The sequence below is a fragment of the Meleagris gallopavo genome, chromosome 16, assembly GCF_000146605.3.
Source record: "Meleagris gallopavo isolate NT-WF06-2002-E0010 breed Aviagen turkey brand Nicholas breeding stock chromosome 16, Turkey_5.1, whole genome shotgun sequence".
Lineage (NCBI taxonomy): Eukaryota > Metazoa > Chordata > Aves > Galliformes > Phasianidae > Meleagris > Meleagris gallopavo.
This window is the reverse complement of record NC_015026.2, coordinates 1,946,161-1,972,013: the sequence shown is the minus strand read 5'-3', so window position 1 is coordinate 1,972,013 and position 25,853 is coordinate 1,946,161.

Here is a 25,853-nt window from a genome sequence, read left to right as displayed (position 1 = left end):
GTACAACCTTTCTATTTTGTATTTCCTGTTTAATTTGTATTTCCTTTCTATTTTTAATGATATTGTCTACTACTGTAGAGAAAGGTGAGTGAACAACAAAATAAATCATGTTATTGTTTTATATAGGAAATACTCCAACCACCTATAGTCGCTCTGAATCTAAAATTCACATTAGATCATTTGCTTCAATATTATCTAATTATGACATGCTCAGACGTTTTATGATTGATTAAAATAAAGCCAGGTCTGGATTGTTCTCCTTTGTGAAATTATTTACTTCTGAATTCAGGCACTGTGCAGCATTTGCTTTGGGCCATGAGTACATAGGTACATCAGCCCAGATCTGTGGGGCATGCTGCACTCAGTTCTATCACAGGACTGTCATCTCTTTCAGACCTAACTTAGAAGCACTGTGAGCTGTAGACACCTCCCTTTGTAGCTTCTTAGGACTGAATTATTTTAAAAGATTTCTTAGAAGATGGAATGCCTTCTCATCAGACCTAATTTCGGATCTGTCTTTGATGTGTGGTGTTTGTCATATGCTCAGGTCAGCCTTCTGAGCCTCAATCTTAATTTCTTATTTCAGTCATCAAAGTATGCAGAAGTGTACTCTGTTAGCAATTATTTCACACAGCCAATGCCAAGCCCACTCTGGAAACAGGTGAAGCACCCTGTTCTAGTATATCTAATAGATATAGGAAAACAGCTGCAGGAAATCCAAGTCATCTTTAGTTGCTTGTAGAATTTGCAGAGACAAAAGAACTAGTTTTCAGAATTCTTAAATGGAAAGTTAGAAAAATACACGTATAACAAATGATCACTTTTGCTTCCACAATAAAAAGAAACTTTGCTTTATAAAATAACTGACTATCTGTCTTCCCTGACCAAAAGCAGCTGCACCCATTTCAGGTGCAAAGTGTTGGGTTTGGTTGGGTGGTGTCAAGTCTTGTTTTCCATATTTACTCATTTGCAATGCACTTCATATAGGTCACTGTGAAGTGGCAGGGCTAAGGAAAACTACTGCACAAATTGTTGCAGTCTTACTGTGTTTCTGTTAATGCTACTGGTCCAAACTAAACCTTAGTTCATGTGAGAGGAAAACTCTTCATTTCTAAGTGTTTACTGGGCCAGGCTTTGTAACACGTTTGATCAGTGAACGGATGTTTCTTTTGTAAGGTGACAGTACAGCAGATGAGTGGGTGTTCCCCACAAAATGCTGATTTCTGTTCTTCCAGGCCTCATGTTTAACATTCAGTGTGATCTACTTATCAGTAGGATATAATATTAAGTAGATACTGTGCAGATTTTTTGTTCATACTTTTTTCAGACAAACAGACATCTTTTTTTTTTTTAAGATGTGGACTTCTAGATTTATAGAGATCATTCCTAAGGACAGATGATAGTTAAAGGGCTTGACCAGCTGGTACTTGGCAGAGTGGCCATCACAGTAGGAATTGCAGTGGTAGTTTGCAGCTGCAGAAAAAAGTGTACAGTTTTTACCGGACTGCTTAAGAGAAGAAACTTACATTCATGGAATATTCAGTACTTCAGCACTTTTCTCCCTTGTAAATATTTTCCATTCTCTTTGGAGAAACTCGTCATGAGGACAATTGCATATTATTAACGGCCTTGAAAAATAAATAATGCATTCTTTTGTTGCTAAGAGAGTATGTGCATCTTGTCCTTCTGTCCTCCTTCTGTATTATTATTCTACAAACTCTATTCTTCCAGAGAATCTATTTGATTCTTTTTTTCCCCTCGTAAGAAGCTTACAGGACACAAAGCAATAGAAATTCACCTGAATATTGTTCTTGAAGAGTTATTTTCTTACTACCTTGAACAAACTGCTTGTATTAAAAATGAAAGAGATGGAAAACATAACAACATCTGCCTTTTATCTCTCATTTAATGAAGCAGAATTCTCCCTAAGAGTGCCTTGGAGTATTTAAAAGCATTAGTGATACAGTAATTACAGTCTCAAGAAAATGTCACTGCTTTGTGTGGCACTCTGGATGAACTTTGCAGGAGTAATGAAGATGAGTTTTGCCAACATCCTATTGGTGGAAGTTAGGGATTTCTAGAGGCATGAGAGCAGTTTCTGATGAAGGAGTGTATGAGAGTCCCTGGTGACATGGCACACAGATGTAGTGCTAAGCAGTGCTGTTAGCCTGCCTGGCTGCCCTTGACTCATCGGAGAGGTTACAACAGTGATGACAATTTAAGAGAGATATTAAAGAGAAACTAGAAGGTTTTCTGTAAAGCCACAAGCGCTCTGTAATAAGTCCTATTAATCATGAGTAATATTTCATACTCATAGCTGTTACTTGGTTACGTGTGTACCACATCATCTCGGGCCAGTAATGCTGTCACTTTGGTTAATGATGAGCTCCAAGATTAATGGCTTGACATAGCGATGCCTTTTGATACTTTCAAAGTCCTTTGTTATTCTCCTCTCCTTGCCTATGTGCAGCATCGCTTAAGGTCATGCGTTTTTTAGAAGAGTGGGCACTTTATGTAAATGCCTTTATGGTTGGAATAAAAAAAAGTGTGATTTATCACCATTTTTCTAGGCTGAAAAATTAAAAAAAAAAAAAAAGTAACTGCCAGTTAGGCCTAAAACCAAATACTATAGGTTTTGCTTGAGTTGCTATGTATTTGAGGATCAGAAATATACAGAGAAAATGTTGGTGGCTTTTATGAGTTGAAGTGATGTCATGGTTTAACTCCTGCTCCGCCCTCGGGTGGGATGGGGAAGAGAACTGGGTTAGAGAAAGTGTGAGAACTTGTGAGTTGATACAAAGGCAGTTTACTAAGTAAGGCAAAAGTTTCCCATGCAAGCAAAGTGAAACCAGGAATTCCTTCCCTGTTTCCCATCAACAGGCAGGTGTTCCAGGAAAGCTGGGGTCATCATACATAATGGTTTCCAAGGAAGACAATAGTCATCACTACGAATATCTCCGCTTCTCCTTCTTTGCCCGCAAATTGCTGAGCACAGCACCACGTGGTATGGGACGTACTTGGATAGTTGTGGTCAGCTGTCCAGACTCTGTGACCCCAGCTCCTTGTGGGCAGTGTAACAGAGAAGTCTTTGATTCTGTGCAAGCACTCTTCAGCAGCAGCCAAATGTTGGTGTTATCAGCGCTATTTCCATCCTAAATCCAAAACACAGCACCATGTGAGTTTCTATGAAGAAAATTATTTCAGCTGAAGCATGACAGGTGGCTATATGAAATCCTGTCAGATATTTAAAAAGCTTCCATAGGTTGTTATTTGTAGAAGAAAGCTGTTAGAAAACTTAGGCAGTAAGCTTTTTGTAATGAAACAGAAGAAAACTTTTTATGTTACGTTTTCCAGGTGGCTGTGATCCAAGATTCTATCAGTAAAGTGTTTTATATAACAAAATCTGAGTCTGGAGTCAGGAAAAAAAAAAAAAAAAAGAAAGAAAAAAAAGGTCTATAATAAAGCTATATTTCCTAAAAGAATCCTCACAAAATAGGAGACCCAACCGCCAATACTCTAAAGTGTATCTTGCCCATGTCCATCGTTTTTCTTTTTTTTTCCCCTTTTGCCATTCACAAAGTGTAAAAGTGAGTAATTAATGGTGTTTCCTTTAGCAAACAGAATCTTGCCCTTTTTATGGCAAGTAGGCTTCTAGTTTCTGCAGAGATTTCTTGTCTGAAAAATTCATAGCTATTTAATGTGTAACTGTATCCAGCTTGAGAACTAATGCCTTCTGTTTGCATCGCTGAGCAACTATTCTGCATCGTGTGCAGCGGAAAGTTGACTTAGGCAATTTTCCCTATAGATTTGTGCATATGTCACCTTTGGGCAAAAGATGAGCTAATAGAATTGAAGTTAATGCAATTGACAGAAGGTCGACCAGGGAGCCTTATAAGTCTAGAGCTTCCAGAAAAGCCAGCCTTGTTTCATGTTGCATATTGCTTGATTAGTATGCAGGTAAGGTGATTGTGCCTCAACAGAATAATTGGATCATTCAAATATCTGCAAGCCCTGGTGTATCTACAAAGCCAGAACAGTGATTAGATCCTGCCTGTTCATTGCGGCGAGCCTTGAATTTCTTCCCACTGTGAAAAACTAATTTTCTGTGGGAATTCATTAAATAAGAAATCTGCATGCCACTTTACCTTGTAAGCATTACCCGCAGAATACAGAGATTTCCCTTGACTTTGATGTATGAATTTTATGGCTGCTTTTATATCATTGTTTGGTTATTTTTCTGCATTCAGTAGAAATTTGAGTATTTCTTTGTTCCCTAGATTTCTAGAGAAGAGTTGCATGTCCATTCAGTGATAAAGAAGTAGTTCCTTTAAAGAAGAGGGACGGGGGGCACGAATGTGCTGTGGGAAAGAGGGGCACAACTGAAGAGTGTCAGTGCATTCAGTTTGTAATGCTAAGGGAAATAGAACAAACAGATTATTTTTCTTTTTAGTCCATACGTTTCTATGCAGTAGCTGACTGCTGCAGCATCAGCAAATGTTATAATCTTGTCTGACTTGTCTTAAAAACAGGGAACTATAATCTGTGTCAGTAAGGAGCAACTGTTATTGCAGTGTAAGATTTCTCCACTGCCCAGCAGATTATAAATAAATATTGAAAAAAAAAAAAGGCAGAATAAGGAATACAAGGTCCACAAGAGTGTATTTAATTCATATACGAGAGTGCTGTAAAGCAAAAAAATAACAAGCTCCTTTCTATACCTGCAAAGTGAAACCGTGCTGGACCTTGAGTGCCTTGCAGCCAGTGTCTCACTCAAAATACCTTTCCAGTAAGAGAACGTAGGATGCAATTTATCTTCTGATCTCAGCTGATGGCAGTCAGCTCTACAACCTCTGTAGAGGAACTGCATGGTCCGAACTTCTGCCCCATTTCTTTCTTTTAATGCTGTGGTACTACTAGTGGAAACCAGTCTGGAGCTCTAAACACAGTATGACTTCAGCTGCATTGTAGCAAAGCCACCGTAGAGGATGATTGCCTGGTAAAGGTAAACCCTCTTTGGTTAAGGAAAAGGGTTATGTGCAGAGCTAAATTCACTATAAACATGTATTTTTTTCCAGCTTGCAGAAAAGCTTGAGATTCTCTTAGCTGTGTATCAATCATTCAAATGCTTTTTTAAAAAGTTTGCCTTAAACTTTATTATTGTATATGAGGGGAATTTGAGCTTTGTTGTTTGATTGATTTATGACACTGTTGTGGACTTACCAGACCACAGCTGGCTGGCACACAAGTACCTGCACAAGTAGGTTTGATGCAGCTTTAAATCTTGTTTCTAATAGAATCTTCATCTAATGAAACTTAGAAACTTCCTCTGCGCAAACTTTGTTTTCAGAGTAAATCATAACAACTTTAATGCCTGTTACAAAATTGCTCATCTAGGATGACTGAAAGTAATTCATTTGGAAGTTCAAATGGTTCTTAAAATACTTTTTCCTCCATAATTTACACTGCTGTACTCATGTGATATGGATCATTGCTTAGTAGTGTTGAAGTTGTAGTAGGCAGCAGGGAAATATTTCACTGCTCCTTCTCTTCTGAGTTGCAACTCTCACTCCTTCACTACATCTGATATCCACGTGGTTGAGGGATGGTATGTGAAACATCCATGTATCTGTGTAATGTGACATGAATTGTTTTTTTTGCACGGCTGTACAGGATGGATGTTAACAAAAGGACTCAGAAGGTGCAGGCATTAAGTGTATTAATGGTCATCTACTCTGCTTTCTGTTACTAAAATAGGAATTAAAATCATGCTAATGATCTCATATAGAGCCTCAAATGTACCCGAATTGAAGGCCCACCTAAAGACTGGGCAGTGGACCTGGGGATACAGTTCCAGAGACTGCAGTGGGCTGGAAGGACACGCTGCATTGAGTTAAACACAGCAGAGAGTGACTGTGCTCTGCCAGCTTCCAGCTCTGCTGAGGACTTATAACAAGTAATTGAAAATTCTTATTAACTCATTTCTGGAAGAGAGCAAAATCTCCCAGAGATGCTTTAAATTTAATTGTTTGTGAAGCACATCAGGACCCAGCACAGCAGTTTAAAGGGAACAGCTTTCAATTTACCTTGCAGCCTATTATGATCCCACGCTGCTGATGCAGAAACTTCTGCATTCTCACATCTGTGGGAAAACACAATGGCAAGACGTAGCTGTGTCTGTTAATGCAAAGCATTCACAGATACCAGCAGGAGGTGGGAGATGGGGGGGGGGGCACCTTGTCACCTCTGAGTAGAGCACCTCGTGCACACTCACCTCCAAATGTGTTTGTTACACCCTTAAAATTGGTTAAGTATAAGATATTAAGGCAGTGGAGAGTGTCTAAAGAACAAAAATCTTTTAGTTTAATGTGTCTTCTATTCTAGAGACTACTAAGCAGGTTAAAATGCAAAACAAACCAAATGAACCAACCAACCCCAAAATGGAAAAGCTTCAAAAGAAAGAGGCCAGAGTTGCATTAGTCTCAGAGAAAAAAGCAGAGAGCTGAGCAGTATGAAATGCTTCCTACCTAAAAAGGTGAACTCATTTACCTTGCTTCTTGCATCCCAGTAAGGTAGACTGCAGACAGACAAATGAGGTAGTGTCTTGTTTGTGTGTATAATGAGTCTTGGACGACTCACAGTTCAGAATTGCTTTGAAGCTGTGGTTATAAGAACTATAATCTTGTTTTAGTGGAAATCTTTCGTAAACGTTCAAGCTCCAATGGAAGTTGGATAGATCTGAGTTGCTGAGCACAAGGGATGCTTGCAAAAAATTGTCTGATAGGTTGGTCACAAAGTGGTGGCATTTGTTGCATTTTTTTACTTATCCCAGCTACAACAACTGTGTGCTTCTAGTCAGTTTAATGTATGGTACTTGTGGAATCTTAATGCTTAATAGCCATGATTATTACTTATATCTCAGTAGAAGCTATATCAGTGAGTCTATTTTCTATATCATGTTGTATCCATGCTGAATTTTTGAGTGTGCTTTTGAGCCACATTAGCAGTAGTGCAGTTTAATCACATTTGCAGATATGGCTTTATGCTTCAGCTCTGGCCATGATGCTTCAGTCTGTGTGTGACCAGGTCCTCCTTCCCATCTTTCTGCATTGGATATTTCTCTGCTGTGAGCTCAGTTCAGTCCGAGAGGCTGCTCCAGATCTTGGTGCATTTCGTGCTACTGATGTGATAGAATCTTATCTGATACAGAGGACAAAAGTGTTGGAGAATAAATATTTCTGTTATTTAAAGGAAGAAGTTTTGCATACTGTTCAGTAATTCTTGGTAAATTTGTAAACTGGGATTTAGCATTTTAAAGAACTATAATGAATAGGTTTGGTACAGAACTTAAACAGTAAAAGAAAGCTACCAAACTAGTTTTCATGAAACAGTGGGGAAGGTTATGATGGGTCCTGCTTATGCCTTATTTGAGGTTAGAAATTTTGTCAGAGACTTTCTGAATTGCAGGCTCAATCATTTATGGCTTGGTCAAAATTCCTAACTCCAAGTTCTTCCTCATTGAAAATCAGTGAAGATCAAAGTTGTGCTGGAAACCACAGTTTTTCAGAGGACTTAAAAACATAAACTTGTGAATTCTGCCTTATTCAGGTAGGCAGTGTTTCCTGATTTATCCTCTCATCTGTTAAGGAAGGATACAGAATACAGAGCATTTTTGTGAAGAGAATGACAAGTTATATTTTGTCCTTACAGTTTTCATTTCCGCTTTAAAATGTATTTGATCAGTGAATAGTTAAAAATTTAAGTCTTATTTGTTGCACTACCGTAGAAAGTACGTATGATTATTACATAAAAACAAATTGATAACAAATTAGAGTATAATTTTATAATGTATTCACCTCAAATTTTATTATTAATGATAGTATTGATACATTCTTAATGTTATAATGGTATAGACCCAATTTACCAGTGCACTCTGGTTCTGCACACATTTATTTGCGATGCTATACAGCAGCCCTGATGTACTTAACAGGTATTTAACTACTTTGCTAAATGAGTCTTAGTGCACGGCTTCCGCAGCCAGAATGAAATGTGCCTTATTAAGAAAACTCTGGAGGGAATCTCAAGATTAGTCTCTTAATGATTCTTATAATTTTAAAAATGAGATTAAAAAGTTAAAGAAATAATTTAAGAAATGAAGCACCTTACAGTGTGGGGCTTTGCTGGGTCTTTGAATAAATGAAATCTGAGAAGGGATGACCCATGAATAATTGTCAGTTCATTTTAAGACTTTCAGCCTTTCGATCTTGCTGTTCGGTCTCACTGAACTTTAAAAGTAATTAATTAAAAAGGGATTGGACCCAATTTTCAAAATCACGCTGTAGACTTTGAATGCTGGAATAGAACAAGTTATGGAACAAGTGCTTTGTTCCAAAAGTGTCGAAAATTCGCTCAAAAATATATATTTTTAAAAGAAGTCATCTTTATTGGGAATCCTCATTGGTGTTTGTGAAGAATGACAGCAGATATTTCCAGTTTCCTGGGCAAAACTTCGGTTTGAAAAAGATTTTCACTGATATATGCTAATGAATCAATGATAAGGAAAATGCATGTATGAAAGTAATCTAGGTAGAATTATTTCCTATTTTCTGGGATTTGTTGAAAAGTTCAATGACAAAAAATTGATTTACATGTGAACTTTCAAAGCAGATGTTGTGACAAAGGTCATTTGGTTGCCAAATTCTATTTTTCCACATGAGTTTAAAGGTCATTTTCATGAGCATTTTGTCTCAGTACCTCTTCCTTCACATTTGAAAAAAAAAAAAAAAAGTGGGAATATGAAATAGTGAAATGCTTAACCATAGGCTGGGGTGCCTGTACTTAGCAGGTATTTTCTAAGGCTCAGGATTAGTGGAAGGCTTCCAGCTACGAACAGAACGTATATAGGTAAAACTATCAATCAGGGTCTTCTCAAATACAACACCAGCACTTTGCTACTGAAAACATTACATCATTGCTTAACTTTGTTTTGATGCAGCAGATTATCCCAATTCATTTTTTATGCAGCCACTAGTAGGCAGCTCACATGCTGGTATCTGGAAAGCACATGTAAGTGTTGTAGTATTTGTGTTTTGCAAGGGAAGAAGTGCCTTCTGAATCACATGTAATACTGCAGAGTACACGAGACCCCATAAGCCATTGAGAGTGACTTTTCCTTTGCACTTCAGAATGTGGTTAATGTCAAGTATGTGTACAAATCTTACTCAATTATAGGGGCCCAAATTCTGGCAGTGGGATCTGTATGATAAAATGATTTGTAACAGAAAATTTGTAACACAAATTTATTGCTGTATTTCTGAAAGATTTAAAAAGTTTCACAGTAAGATACATTCTGCTTTCATAATCTTAATTTGTTTGTACCATTCAGCTGTGATTTTTATATTGAGTATCTGGTAGGTCTAAAATGTGTAGGTGTACAGAAACATGTACACATCTAGTGTTGTTCTACTGTTTTATCTTCTCTTAGGTAATTTTTCAGCTCTGATCAAAGTTATCAAGCAGCTCATACATCCTCAGTGCCCTTCTCAATCCCCTAGGAGTGCCTGAGGACCTCCCATAGCAGAATATTTTTTTCTGTAGGACAGCCTATACTTGGTAACCAGGGAAGATTTCTAGAATAATTCTTCTCCTGCTGCTACCATGTCTCTGTGTAAGAATATGTTCAATTTTATTTCTAAATTATGCTGTTGTTCTTTATCCCATGAAAAATTTCCGCCGCATTCCTCAGTGGTGGATGGAAATCTTATGTCCTTGAGTTCCATTACATTTGATGTCGTTAAGAGAATATACTCCTGGGAAACTATCTCACAGTTAATATTAAGGGTCTGAAGGTTACTATTGTCTCTCCTTGATGAAATCAGTCGACATGACTGTGCATTTGTGACTTCTTGAAGAACTAGCTGAGACTTTTCCTTTTTAATGGGAATTTTGTTTTTTGAGTCAAAATATTTAGAAAATTTTCTGAGGTTGTGGGTACAATTTGTATCTGCGAAAAGAAAAGAAATTTTGAAAGAAGTTTACCCAAGAATACTGAGGTAGTTCACTGTATTTGTATTCAGTGTCCATGAAATCAGTGAAAAACTATACTGCTGGCTTCTCTCATGGAAATGGGTACTTCTTGGAACAAAACTTAATTTATTGGGCCAGGTGAACCGTCTGGAAAGTCTGCGCTTGTAACAAGTGAAAATTGCACTACAGAGTAGTAGGCAAAGCAACAGAAGCCTGTTGATATTCCTGCAAAAACAGGGCAGGGAGTATTCACTTTTTGGAAAGTGGTGCTTAATTCTGCCCTAACTTTCTAATTAATCTTCTTCTGCCTGCTTTACATCATCGCTTGTTAAAGCAGTATGTAGAAATTGCCATACTTGTAGACTAATAAGTTAAAGGTTCAGAGTGCTGTCACTTGTGAGTGAGAATGACTTCCAGGGATGCTGTGATGTGCAGTGTTACACAAAGGATGATAAATGTAATTTTAATGCTGAATTCTTTATCTTCTGAAACATGCAGTCTGAAAGATCCATCTTGTTTTAACTAGTCAGCAGATGCTTATTTCTGGTAGAGCAATGAGAGAATGATTTCTGCAATCTCCCTGATCTGCAAAGATTTAGGAAAAAATAGCTTAAGTTAAGAAAAAGAGAGGGATTTGGTTTCACTTAATTGGCATTTCAAAACAAAAGAAAGCCTACTAAAGCTATTAGAGACCTTAATTTCTAACAAGGAGGTTTCTCTATACAATTCTTTTAAAAGAGAAAGCAAAATGCCATCAGTACCAGAGCACCATATAGGCTTCACACCAGTTATACAACTGGTCATTATGTGCCCCAGAGGTTGCAAAGGAGAAGTGAAATGAAGCAGTAACATGCCTTGAGTCCTTTCCTCTGCAAGAAGCAAGGTCACTGCAGTGGCTTAGTGAACGATATCTGATATCTCTCCATCCTTCTTGCTCTGACTGTTCCTTAATCCACTGACTGTAGTGTTCTGTCTCTTTTTTGGAGTGCAGAGGAAATGAAAGCAACCTAAAGAAATGCATATTTATGTGCATATTTCTGTAATTTAAATTTTCTCATTGAATTTAACTAGTATGCAGACCTGCCACCAGTGGGAGGACTGAAATCTGCAGAAGTGCAAACACTGCTGATGAGCTCTCTGTACTACAAGAAAAAGAAATGGAAGCCTACCCTATGGTTAATGATGATGAATATCATCAAAATGAGCGAATTTTGAGGGAAAAATGTACTCTTAAATACCCTGTATATATTTTCCTTGTTTTTCTTTTGCAGCAGAACAGATAAGCAAAGAAATATTTTTAATGCTTTTGAATGTATACATATATATCCTAGAAATACTGTGTCTGTTCTGTATCTGTCATTACTTAAGCGTAAGAAATAAAGGACAAACCTACTTGTTTACCTGGGAGAAGCTAGAGACATGGTAAAGGAAAAGATGTATTCTGTACCAGCTTCTCTATCTTTAGTCTGTAAGCAATGAAGTATAACCTCATTTATTTGTTTATTTTAAATGGAAAAACAGAACAGTGGGATGTCACTCTATAATCCACGAGGTAGTCTTCATTAGAATCATGAATCAAAACTGAGTTGGGGCCACAGGCAGTGGAATAACAAAGCCTGACTGCTGATCTAGGGATACCTGCCCTATCACACCCACAGCGTTGCTGACAACAGGGAATACTGCTCTCCCCATGCTCAAAAATCAGAGAGGTTCCAAAGGGTGATTATCAAAGGAGAACTGGGAGCTCTGCTGAGCTTACATTGATGTCTTGAACATTTATCTTACTCATTTTTTATTTATTGTCTACTTATTTACTCTAATGAGCAACCCCAGTATGTAAGCTCATAATGAAGACATTACAGAATATCTCATGCTTAGTTGGAGTTGAATTTATCTCTTTGTTTAACCAAGAAATGCATTGTGAGGGTTATGAGAAAATAATGCACCCAATTTATAGTTTAAAATAATTACTTGACATGCTGATTTTCAAACTATGGAAATTATTAGAGAATAGCAGTACTTTTGGTAATTCATACACATTGTTTTAACTACTGATACTTCCCTAATTAGTGACTAGAATTGCTAGGAGCCGTGGATGTAAGTGTATATGTTAGCTGCAGTATAAAAATCAAACCAAACCCTGTTCATGACAACGCTCGTGATCTAAGTAAGTATAAAACAAGGGATGACAATAAGAAGTGGCAACAGCCATAATATATCAACAATCTAAGCTTTATTAACTCAAGGAAGGGAGCAGGGCGTTATGACGAAGGTGAACTTTAAGGGGAAAAAGGAGTGAGCTTGATAGGCTTTATTTTTCATTATTGCAGGCATGAAAGACATCGTAATAGGGTTCCTTCTGGGACAGTGGCCACTGATACCATTCACTGATCTGATGTAGGTCACCTACCATCTACTAAGCTATAAATATTGTTAGAATATTGTCAAAGTTTTTGAGCTCTGAGATCTCAGGGATCTTTCTGGTGACTGGCATAAGCAGCTTATTAAAAGTGAGTTGTTGGCAGCCATGATGGGGATGTCTGGTGATGCGTCTGAAAAGTGTGACCAGAGAACGGCACTGTACTCAGTAATTATCAAATGTTTTGAATAGCCTTGTAATCTTTAATGTAGCACAGACTGTACAAAGTACTTAGCACATACAAAGTAAAAAACGTGTAGTACCTGTCAGCTACATCTCTGACCTTTTCTGGAAAGGTGGGGCTCATTAAAATAGAGATTTACATAAACTAATGATGTGGTCACAGAAATCTGCTACTAAAATGGGTAATAAACAGTGTTACAAATGATTCTATTTCAAGCCCCAGACAGCGTGCACTGCCATAACAAACCTGGCAATCTTTCTGTCCTCAGGTGGTATGTTTGCAAAGGTATATCCTTACCTATGTTGTAATGAGTCATGAGGGATCTGTGACATAAACCTGCACTCCTTGTAGAGTCAGCTGTCTGTGACCCTAAAATTTGACTGCCTGTGCCAAAGCAGATATCCCAGATATCACCCCATTCCTACCCTTGGAGTCAACATATGTTTTTGGGATGGTATTCCATTGTATCTTAGGAAACAACAGCAAGCTAAATGCTTCATTTGGCCCTTGTCTTCACCATGTCTCTCAGTGAATGGTGCTGTTGGCCAAGTTACTCATTTGGAAAGAAGGGTAGGAAAAACCATCATAGTGGATTCTGAAAGATAAAGTCACTCTTCGAAAAGTCCTAAAATAGATGCTTCTGAATATAGATAAGAGCTGTCTTCACGAGGGTGCTAATGTTTAAATCACTCAGTAAAGTATCTTAGTTTGTGAGGATTTCGGAAGAAAATAATGTACATCCTGAAAATCTGCAAAATGAAAAACATGCGTAACTTTTGATTTAATTGAATATAAGTATGCTTGGCATAGAACCAAGGGGGTAATGATTTCATCAGAAAAAAAAATAAACAGAAAAAAGAAGAAATAAATATATTTAAAGCAGTCTGTTTTTTATTTTTCATTTCTGTTATAAAGTTTGGATTACAGTAGTTAAAAAGGCTCTATTATATCAGAAACTAGAAGGCTCAGTGGGTCTGTGTTAATCACTTGATAAGAAACTAAAGACAGATATTAGAGTAGATTTAAAAAAAAAAAAAGGAATTATGTTCAAACCACTTCTGTCCAAACTGATGTGTTGTCACAGGCTTCCATTGGGCCCAAAGTCCCATGAGGCTTTCAGGCTTCAACTGAAATGAAATAGAGGTAGAGGTGTTCAGAAGGGCTTTTAAGCTTTCAGGAGTGTCCTGTTCTTACCTATTATGATTCCTGCCAGCTGTTGCACAGAACAGTCTGTCCTCTGATTTAGTTTACCTGTCTGAGACAACAGAAATTCAGTAAATAAGCAGCAAGTCATTATGCGTACTTTGTTTCCTTTTAAAATATTTCTCATTTTTGCTAAGTAGAAAGGGATGAACTTTTCATCGTGGAAAACCAACATGACCTTTTGTAAAAAAATCAGGTGCAAGCAGTTCAGCATTCGGATGTTCTGGCATTGTTGTAAGAAAGCACGTGAGCTTCACACATAATGGCTCTTGAAATGTAAATAGAAATGCAAATTCTTTTCTCTCGCTTGGCTTGAAATTTGTCTATGTATTTTGAGCTGACCGTAAGAGATCAAGGAAACAACAACTGAAACTTAACAAAACTTGACAAAATGAGGAATGAAACCTGGCAAAATTTAAGCAAACTCCTTTAAAGCTCTTTAGCAGCACTTCTGAGAAGCATTTTTATTTGTTGTGAGAGAAAAGTTTCTCCTAATATGGAATCCAAAGCGTGTCACTAACTTTGCAATACTTGAGGCTTTGAAGCTGATGTGATGGGCAGAGCATTAGAAATGCTGCTTAGTGCACATCCCTTATGTGCAGTGAACGTGAAGCAGAGAAGAACCATTGCAGGCTGTTCTTGCTGTGTAGATCTCTGGTAATTTATCCCAAGAGTAGCAGCCACTAACAACTGGGCAGCACCAACCCTGTCTTGCTGCAGGGGGTAACTGCTGAGCTACCTCCCTCTCCCCATCTCACCCAGGAGATTTTCCCTTTGTATTTCCTCTCTCTTTCCAGATGAGGGGTTTGTGTAAGAGTGTGGCTGGCCCATGTCTCTCCACTGCAGGCGCTGATAAAGCCTCAGCATGTTGTGATTCTCCTTATGCTGCAGGGATTGCGTGTATGTTTGTGGTGAGCCTACCCAGAGGACATGCTGCAAGGCAGTGAGTCCCCAGTGGGATGTAATAGAATGGAAGCAGATGGTGAGCTGAAGGAAATTTCAGGGGAGGATTACATTTTCCAGTTACTGTCTTTTTGATTTCACTGTTATTGTCTGATGAATTGTGTCAAATTTGATCCTTCAGATTGAGAAGCTGCTTCTCAATGTGCTCCCAAATGAACAGATACAGTAAATGGCTGCTGCCAATGTACTCTTCCAGAAAATTAATTTCTAAATGCATGTTAAGAAGGGAGTCTCATTTTGTCGTGTCTGCTTTGTGATTTTTGCCTTCAGCTATGTAATTTTCATCTGCTATTAAACAATCATGGACTGAATCTATTCTTCTTCTAACCACGATTCCGTGCTACAGATGCAGTAATAGCCAACACAGATTATTGAACGCACAGACATTATCTACATCCATCTTATCAATAAATGTGTCATCAGCCAATTTGATGCACTTACATAGAGGTGCCCTTTCTACAGTACTGGTAGATCACTTTGATGTGCAATTTAAAGAGTACTTTAAAATACCTCTGAAGAGAAGGAAATCCTAGCTTATTTTCTGTGAAATCAAATTCTCTAGGTATTCATTAAAGAGAAGGCTGATAGTTTAATTAAAAAATAAAAATAAAAAACCCATAAAACAACAGCATATAGTCTTTAATACAAATGTTGTAGAATCAGAACTTAAATCTTGGATATATTTAAACCTATCCTCTATCTATGGCCACAATGTACTGTGCCTAACCCCAAATCGGATGTTGCTGGAATTAACAATTAACATTGCTTTTTCCAAAATAGTCGTTCAGACTTGGATGGCTGCACCAAATGGAAGTATAAAGAGCAACGGACCAATTCTCTATCATTCGTTTTTGTACACTTATGTCGTATTCAGTCTTGCTTTCTCTTTTCTAAGTTAAATGTTGATTTATCCCATTGTGGAAGATGAGTTTTCAAAGAGTTTCAATTTCCTGAAGTGAGCGCAAGGAGTGGGTAACTAAATTTTTCCTGTGAAGTTGATGCTTGTAGTAGGTCATAATGACAGCTTTCTGAGTGCTTCCCTTTATTTATTGTTGCTTTAGTTGCTCAGGCTTAGAAACTCCCAGAGATTGTAAATAAACATGTACATATAATGGATTTATTTTCTAGACTGCTCGGCCTCACCTTTCTTTGGTATGTTTAAAAAAAGTGTAATTTTGTACTGACATAGCAGATAACATGGATATTTGAGCTGTTTCATTTATCTGGCTTAGGCCAGTTGTGGGTAGATGTATGTGTTCCTAGATTGCTACTATAATTATGCATCTCATTTTGTGGGTGCCAATTCTGCATTCACGCAGAGCTCTATGAATGCTGTCTGATATTTGCATGCACTTTGGCTGTAACAACGTGATTCCATGCGAAACAAAAAAAAAAGCCAGTAAGGAGGAGGTGAATTTGATAGTCGTGCATCTCTTTCAACTTGGGATGTTCTGTAACTTCAAGCATTAGAATTTAACAGCAATTAGACTAAAATGTGTGTTTGTTTTAAATTTACATGTTTGTCTTTGTTAGAGCACAAACACTTGACTGTGTTTCACCTGATTTGCAGTTTTCCTGAGGGATGGAATTCATGAAGAAATGTCTCGAGTTGACTCTCTGTGAAGGGAATTTGGGCTGCATAAGGTCCATTTCAGAACTCTTAAGTATTTCTATGTTTCAAAAAGCTTTATGCTTAGAAGGACACTTAGGATTTTAAATACTATGTCTTTTAGTTCTTCTTGATGAAGCTATAACGAGGTATCAGATCTCTCAGTTATTTTTCTGAAAAGGAGTACAAAACCAGTGCTGTGTTGCACTGTCACAGTACTGTCAGTGTTATGTGTTGAAGTAGTATAACTATAAATTTTAGCAGCAATGGTATTTTCTGCTCAGAGATAGGAAATACTACTTTTCTATGCAGGGAGGCTGGAACTAGATGATCTTTAAAGGTCCCTTCAAACCCAAATGAGCCTATGATTCCACGATTTGGATTTAAGTGTAACTGCTGATTGAACTACAGCAGCTGTGGGCATTATTTTAAATGAATGCCAGGAACGGTACAGTAGCAACTGAGCTGCATCAGCTAACTCTTATGAAGTTAATGGCAGGAGGAAAAGCAGACATCTGAGAACATTTGGGAAAGTATTGGAAAATGAAATTGAATTGCTTAGGATAGAGTGGTTGGGGCAGAAGAATGTCCCAGAGACTCTGCTGGGAATTCAGTGAGCAAGTAAATCCTCCAGCTCAGGATTGCGGCTGTTTAATTTAGTATTTCTACCATAATCAATAGTCTTATCAGAGTGTACTCATTACCCTTTCCCATTCTTGGTGCCCATAGAACAGATGGGACTGACTTCTCCAAGCTACTGTATGCAAGTCAAGGCAATAGACATTTCTTTCCATCTCACTTTGAAAAATAAGGTTATTTCAAAATGACTAGGTAATGATATTGCTCTAAAAGAACTACCTAATATTTTAGCAGCGTGACTTCTCTTCTTAGTGATTAAATGAATGTGGAAATATGGGATTTAAAGTGATTGTGGTTTATAATATTGCAGATAAATGCTACTTCTACTTGCCTCGTGAAAATTGCTTCTCACTGAAACTTCTAAATTGCTTTCAAACAAAGCGAGCGGACAGAAAGATTTTTAACATGTTTTCATATTTGTTTTTTAACCAAACATGTAAATTATGTACATTTGCCTTTCTTATCCCAATGCACATAAATTGTTGAAAAAAAACCAAACATAAATTTCATTGTAACTGCTGTTATTTTTTCTGGCTTATTAAGGAACCAACACACTACACAACATAAAACCAAAGGAAAAAAACAGACATTGGCATCAATAAATACTTCATGATTTTGCGGGAGTCTATATCAGGATCAACTTACTTATCAGTAATAACCTGTAATCTAAATTCCTTAAAATATTTCTCTAAGCGTGAGATAACAATGACTGCAATTAATACAGTTGTGTTCTTGAAGCATGGAATGCGTCCACGTGTAATACTTTGTGTATTTTTTCTCTCCTCTCCTTATTTCATCATTCTCCTTTTCCTTTTACCAGGCTCACATAACTTCATATTTGTCTAACTTTGTTCAGTTTAATTACAGGTTTATATTTGTTATAAATAACAGCGTTTCAGAATAATCTTTTATTCTCCTTTGTGATATGTCAGTTTGAAGTATATGTTGCCATGAGTGAAAGCACTCAAAGTAGCAGACAAGTATCAGCAGATGTAGGTCAGTAAATTAACATCCCAGAACATGTTCTTATTACTCTGCAAATCAAAGTCAAAACTGTGAGAAAAACTGAAAAATCTCGACTTCATTGTGAACTATGCTTTGTGAATACAAAAATCTGCAGCTTAGATTCTGTACGTGATAAAATCCACAGGCTTGTTTTTCAATAGGCTCTATTTTTCACTTGTTTTTTAATCACTATAGCACTGTGAAGGGCTTTAGTGTAAAGGCAAAACAGTTTTGCATGTAAACATAACTTGAAATGAATGAAAAACACCTTCAGATGCCCATATTGAAACACCGTGGAGTAAAGGACTGAAAATATGGAAGAAATAATAACCCTGCTTAAACCTCAGGAAATGAAAGGCAAGAGATATAATTTAATTTCAGTGATGTATTGTGGGAAAACCTTTGAAATTATCATTGTTTATGACTACACTGGAAAATGAAACAGGGTGGTGAAGATATACAATTTAGTGATAAAATAGAACAGATGACGTTACTCTTCCATAGAACAGTGGTCGTCTCCATATCTGGAAGAAATTAATGTAGCTCATTGGAAACTCGTTTGTGACTTGTATTGAATAAGGCACTGGGTATGTTGAGTTGCTGATAAATGGAATAAATGCCAGAGTAGATAGGTGTGAATCATATGTGTTACTGAATTCCTGGGCCCGGTGCAGGGTTGTCCTGCTGCTCCGAGTCCCTCTGCTGAACCACCAGGGAAACTGCTCTGCTTGTATGTGTCTGGAGGGGTTTCCTTGGCAGTAAATCTCAGTTTTCAGATAGGAAGAGACAACCTACCCCCCGTAGCCATTATTTGCATGGATGAGAGCATCAGAGAGATTGCATGTATGTATGTGGTCATGATAAACAGCGAAAGAAAGCCTCTATAGACTTCCTATCCTGAGCTAAGCCCTTACGTTTGGCTTAAGTTAAAACTCTGGGGATGAGGTGTCGATACTTACATGATACTTTTCCAGAGTCATTGCTTTGGGAGCAGCTTCAAGATTGCTCCAATTTTGTCCTTTCTCTGCAGCACAAGAAATACGTTTTTCTAGCAAGGTGAAACAATATTCTGGTTGAGCCTCTAATATTATGCATAGCTAAGATGCAGGTAGCAAATCTACTATCATGATTTTAGGGAGAACCAAGACAGTGTGTGCCAAGAGGAATTAAATTTCATCATGACGTAATTTCTAAGTCTGAAGCCTTCAAAGGTCCGCATGTGTACATGCACAAAGGTGCGATTACACACAGAAGAAGGAGCAGGAAAAGGTGAAAAAGGAAAAGGAAAAAAAGGAAGGGAGGAGGAGAAAGGGAAACAGAAAGGAATCCATATGAGCTACCTGTTAGATGTAGATAGGTAGGAGCTATTTGTTGCTGGAAAAGGACAGAGAAAGTCTTAGGTGGTCTCATGAGGAAAGTAGAAATAGTAGATGGCCACCCCTGCTCTGTGTTAATAGCAGGAATGAACAAAATGGTACTTCTAAGTTTTATAAGACAGTAGGAGGTCCTTGAGTAACATATATCTGTCATTAAAAGAGCACATATTTTTCTTTGTCTTTCGAGAGGGCTGAGGTCAAGACAAAAACAGATCCTCCTTCATCTCTTCAGTGGCCATGTATACAGCACTACATAGTTTATTCTATTTCTTAATATACCTGATGACTGTAGAAGTCAGCATGTTCTCTTCAGCTTGTTCCTGATCGTTTAGTTTTCTGTTTTCTGCGGTTTTACTGGAAAAAAATTGAAAATCCCAAGTCTAAAAAGCATTGAACCTTAATTAGAAATACAAAGATGTGAAGCTTGGTTAGTATTAGAAAGCTGAGTGAACTAAAGTAGTTGTCCGCTCCTTCAAATTCAGCTGACTCAGTGAAATAATGCTCTTGAGCTTTTCACTGCTGTGCTGGTATGGAGTCTCTGATTTTTAAATTGGGTGTTAATTGCTAAAATGGAAAGCACTAGATATCTTAGGTTTGGTGATGTGGGAGCACTTTTCTACAGTATGCTTAGGTAAGATGTTAATAGGCCTTTGGTTTACTTGTACTCAAAAACATATGCATGGAGGAAGCAAGAGGAGACCCAGGATTTGGGAAGATGTAGTTCAGTGAACTTAGTCCTCTCCCAAAGCTTTCTTCACATGGCATCCTGGCTCCTGTTGTCCCAGCAGATACGGGAGTTGGACCCCACCATTATAGCACTGGGACAGTCCTAGGCCTTTGTGAAAAAATGCTTTGGAATCAGATCTCTGAAAAATGTTAGGATTGAAAAAGATTAATTATAAATGTAGCTTTAGGATATTGAACAGACGGTTTCCTATAGAAAATAGAAAGTGTTCCCAGATTGGATATCTTTCTAGGAAACTTCACTTTATTTATTCTGTTTTGAAGAACTGATTCAGTACTTGTGGCATCAGAGGGCAATGTGGTTTAAATTGAATTTCTAAGGACATTGAATGAAATCTTGGTAAACTAGGGGGTAAACTAAGGAAGAAAGTTTCAGAAGAATTTGGTGGAGTGCTTTAAAGGAAAAAATAACACCAAATATTCAAGCATCAGAACACAATCTGGTCACATCAGAGTAGTGATTTAGAAGAGGGAAACACCAGCAGTTGAATTCGTTTTACTGACAGATATCTAATGTATAATTCTTTATTTACATACAGTTGGAGTTTTGTAGAGTCTGACTTGCACTGAGATGCTCCTCAGTGTTGCATTACAATGTACTAAGCTCATGCAATATATGTTTTTCTGTGTATTTCAGTTCTACATATTTTGTTTTTAGCACATGGTACAGAACAAACAAAATGATGTCCCCGAAATTGCAGCTTCTCCAACTTAAATATTTCCAGTGATGCTAAATTTTTGAAAGACAGTTTTTATAACATGTAATCATGCTTTTTTGGCTACGGACTGCTAATTTTTCAATCACAGAGAGCTAAATCTAAAGTGTGCTCTATTTCTTTTGCTTTTCTGTTACCTTTTTTTTAAAAAAAATAAGACATAAAATGTTCTTCAACTAGGTTACATGTATAAAAATGACAACATCTCTCGTATTCTTCTCCACGGTACCTCGTGCACATACTGAAAATGAAAAGCAAAGCTGTAGGTAGGCATAAACCTATTTTTTTTTGTTAGTGACAAGTGCACACAGACTTCTTTGGTGCTGCACAGTTTTTGCATTGTAAATTGTTTCCCAAATTGTTCACTGCATCCATTCTTCAAGAACACTTTAACCTGTAAGGCATATAAACTGTGACTTTCTTGTTGACTGACGTAGCATGAAATACTGAAGTGAGTTAATGCCATTTTTTCCCAATGGCAAGCGTCTGTAATTTCCCTGCCACTTGTTGATGTTTGGGTGCACCTGTCTGTTGCTGTGTTTTACGATAGTAGATTTAACTGAAATTGTATTTTGAACTTGCTAATAGCGCTCCTTGTAATTATCGTGTAATACTTAGTTGGAATTCATGTAATTATTATGATAAACTAGTTTGCACATTCTGATTTGAATTTTTAATTTAGAAAACATGTAGTCAGATCCTTGATCTGCTTAGCTTTGGATCACTGAGGAAGGAGCATACATTTTCATGTCTCGGGTTGTTGGTATACAACAGAATTTCGCAAACTCTTGAGTGCTGGTATTTACATGTGCACAGTTACAATCAACTGTAACTATCCATGTTCAGTCTGTCAGTAAAATATTTCAAATTTGAGATTCTTTAAGAAAATAGTTTGTATAGAATACATTTTCTTAGAAATACAACTGCAGGTTGCACGTCTATGCCTTTTTTGCATATACATTTTTAATAAAAATGCTTAGCTGTGCTTATGCACTTATTATTTCAAGGAAATGAACGCTTTTATGTCAGCTTATGAAGTCATTCTGAAGAGTTTTGAAGTGAACTGGGATATAGCTGCTAGAAAACGGCTTAAAAATGTGTGGTTCAAAGAGGTCTGGAGGAACTTCCTGCCTAGTCATGGCCGATAAATAAGCTCAAAAGTTTCATTCAGTTAGTTAATGCTAATTAAAAGAAAAAAAATTGCCTTTCATACACCCTACTAGTATCTCAGAATAGCACATAGGTTGTGTGGTTTTTTTTGTTTGTTTGTTTTGTTTTTTTGTGTTTTTTTTTGGAGTATTTTAATGCTGGGGAAAATGAATAGTAATGTTACAAGGTATTAAGGTACAACTTGGAGTAGGGCAAAGAAAATGTGGTGAGTGCCTGCAGGTTGTCCAGTGCTGAAAGGCACGTGAGCTGCAACAGCACCGTACTGCTGTGAGTGACCTCCCTGCTCAGAGGGTTCTTCTGAATGTCTCTGTCTTAGGGTTGGTGCTTCATATACAACTTAAAGACCAGCGTTAACGTTTTAAAACTGAAACTTATGCACAGCTAAGCATGAGTCTTGTTATGTGCGTGCATCTCTGTGCTCTTTGTTGCTGCTTACCCTGTCCAGCATTCAACCACAAGGCCCTGTGCACTTCTTGATTGCTGCTGCTGCTTGCCCTGCATTTACCCATAGAACAAAGTTTTTCATTTTTACATTTCTGCCAGCCATGCTGAGTGGTCTGTATCTCAGTGCCTAAGCTCGCTTTTTTCTTGACTGATAATGACTGATAGAGCAAGAATAACAGTGTCACAGTTTATGTGTCCTGACAGCCTCCACTTTTGCTAGGGCTGCCTGGAGGGACTGGCAGAAGTGTGAGCTCTGTGAAGGAATTTAGATCCCTAGCAATAGAGTGAGAAGCCAAGTGGCATTTTGGAACTGCTGGTATAGTCCAGATACTTCTTAAAAAACAGTAAGCCCAGAGTGTTCTCTTGACTTTCTGTCACACAGTAATTTGAGGAGAAATAATATTTTGTTCTGCACAGATGGAATAATTTTGGCAGTTGAACTACAGCATTGTTAAATACAAGTGTACATAGCTCCACTTGTTTCAAATGTTGAAAGACTGCAAATATGCTTGAACATGAGTATATTCACAAATATTCACTATTCATGCATCTGCACATATATTTTGATGAATATGCTACGTAATTCTATAGTGCTCCAATAAGATTATTACCAGGATAGCACTGCTATTATTTAAGCACATTTTTTCCCTTAGCATGTTTCCCTTGTGTTTTGTTCTTAAAGGGAATGTAAAGATGACCATTTTGAAAGATTGTCTTGTGGGATTAGTTACGCTTTTAAACATAATGAGCTCTGAAGGCCAGATTTTCTAGTTGTATAGCAGTGTGTCTTCACTGAGATCAAGGGACTTGTGCCAGCTTCAGAAAATCCGGATATAAACTTTAAACAATTGTTTATGTTAATTTTTATGTCTAAATTTCAGCAGAGAGGGAAAACATCAAGAAGTCAGTCAGAGAAAACAGATGTCTAAGGAATACTGGCTTTTTCATGCTCCTAAGTCATGAAGACTGATGAGAATTTTGCATGTAGATCTCTAGATATAAATGTGTTAGAAGAAGTTAATGGCTTTGAAATTGTAACACTGAAGTACAGTAATATCCTTGAAAATGCTGACTTCATATGTCAACATTTCAATGCAAGTCTGTCTTCCTATCAGATAGCTTTTCAAGTTCTTTCTTATCATAGTAGTCCTTAATTAAAGTAGTTCAGTTCAAAGGAATTGGGTCATAAAACTTCATTGTTTTGTTGTGGTAAAGTAAATTTCTGCACTCAGCAAGACTTCATCAGTTTTCATAACTCAGCAGTTGATTCAATAATCTTCTTCTCACTATGGTGAACCACACATTGAAAATGCGGTAAGCAATTATTTAATCTTTGTATCTCAGGTTTAGTTCAGGACTGCAGTGGTCTAATTAAAAAGTTCTTCAGTGTATCATTGATTTCTTGATACGATGACGAAGTCCTACTTCATTCTGCATTACTTTGAAGCCAATAAAAGTAACGGCCAACCTTTATACATAAAGAATGAGGGGTAGGGAAGGAAATGCTGAAGTCCAGTTTGTAGAGAAGAAAGGCAAGGAAAGAATCAAGAAAGATCAGAAAAGTGAGACAATAATTCAACTTGTAGGGGAGAAGCAAGGTCAGCGATATTGGTTAAAAATACTTGTTCAATCATCCAATCTAAATTCTGTGAAGGAAGGCTTGTTGTTTTCTTAAGATAAAGCTTTGCAGAAAATGCTGCATTGCTTGCATCAGGCATTGGACCTGAGTGATCTATTCGCTTGTCAAAACATCAACATCACAGATTCATTGCATTGCCTTACGGATGACCTCCTCTTAGCCCTGCTTTCTGTAGTTTAGAGTTTCATTCATTTGTCATGTTGCAATCCTATTTCTGGTTTAAATTTCCACTTCTGTTGAAGACATAAGTCCAAGTAGTAGGGTAAAAAAGCTCATAACCTCATTCATAACTGTCATGACCTTTAATTTGGAAGTCATCGCTCCAGAATAGATGCAGTTAATAGTCTTCAAGAACAGTATTTTCAGTCCTTGGCTAAAAATTCATGTGGTGTTGTTGATTGGGAAATCATAAAACTCATGCAAAGGGTGAGTTGGAAAATGGAATTCTTCTTTTCTAAGAGAAAATAAAAAGAAAATAAAAACGAAAATACAGTTGATTTTTTTCCCCCCTTAATTCAGCAGTTCTACCAGTGTGATTCTTGCTCCTATTCTGCCCTGTGGTTTTTTGCTTCACTGCATTTTTACAGTACACGAAGGCAAACATATTATAGAATATGGCATCATGAGATGATGTTATGTACTTAACTAACTCTCAGAAAAGAATAAGATATAAAAAAAAAAAAAAGAGTTGTAACAACAGTGTTGGGCTAATCATATGAAATATCATGCTATTTGAACACCTGAATTTCCACAAAATATAATCTTTGCATAAATTTGCTGCTCAGCTGAAACCTGTTCACGCTTATAACTGTTCAAAAACAAGTAAAAGAGACCCACCAACCACTGTAAATATCTGCCTTGCTAACTTCAATGAAAAATAAGATGGTATAACTTACATTCATTTATGATAAACAACTGTGAGCAATTGTTAAAGGAAGGCCACTTTTATAGGATCTGCAAGTATGGAACTCTTTGTAATTCCAGTACCAGCTTTAGCAAAAGAGAACTTTACTGTTCTTTGGAGTTAATTCTGCATCTGCCCTGTTAGAAAACAAAGTAGGTATCTTCCGTAAGACAGAATAAACTCCAAGTACTTCATTTTGCAGAATTTCAGAGGGCTGAGTTATGTGAAAGACTGAAAAAAAAAAAAAAAAAAGTTGTAAAACTAAATGAAGAGCTCAAGTCCACTGTCTTCTCCAGACTCCTCTCCTGTTATTTAGAATTCTGCTTCCACCCAAATCAGCTCTGCTACTGTCAAAAGAATGGCATCTGTCAAAGTCAGAGCAGTCAATGTGATGTGCCAGAAATCCTTTTTATTTTTGAATCTTTTCCCACATATCTGGAATTGCCTTGACATGTTGAAGCGAATGCCACCAAGCTCATTTTCACATAGTTTGGATATACTCAAATTCTTAGTATTCTTCAGCTTTGTGTCTATACTGTTATATTGCAGTGTGTTTATCATCACATCTATAGAGACAGTGGATTATCCTACTTATATAAAGTCTAAATCAGAGCATCTTCTTGTTCATGGCAAATTCGGGATCATGCAGTGCGTATATTTCCTCCCTCTCTGATACCCTTGTATAGTTGGTCTTCTCGTGGGAGTAAACTGAGAGCCATTTGTAATGTCAAATGCTTTTGAGTTATATTAAAATAAAAGTTGCATTCTCATAGCTTTCCTATTTGCTCAGACTTTAATCTTTACAGTAAAGAAGA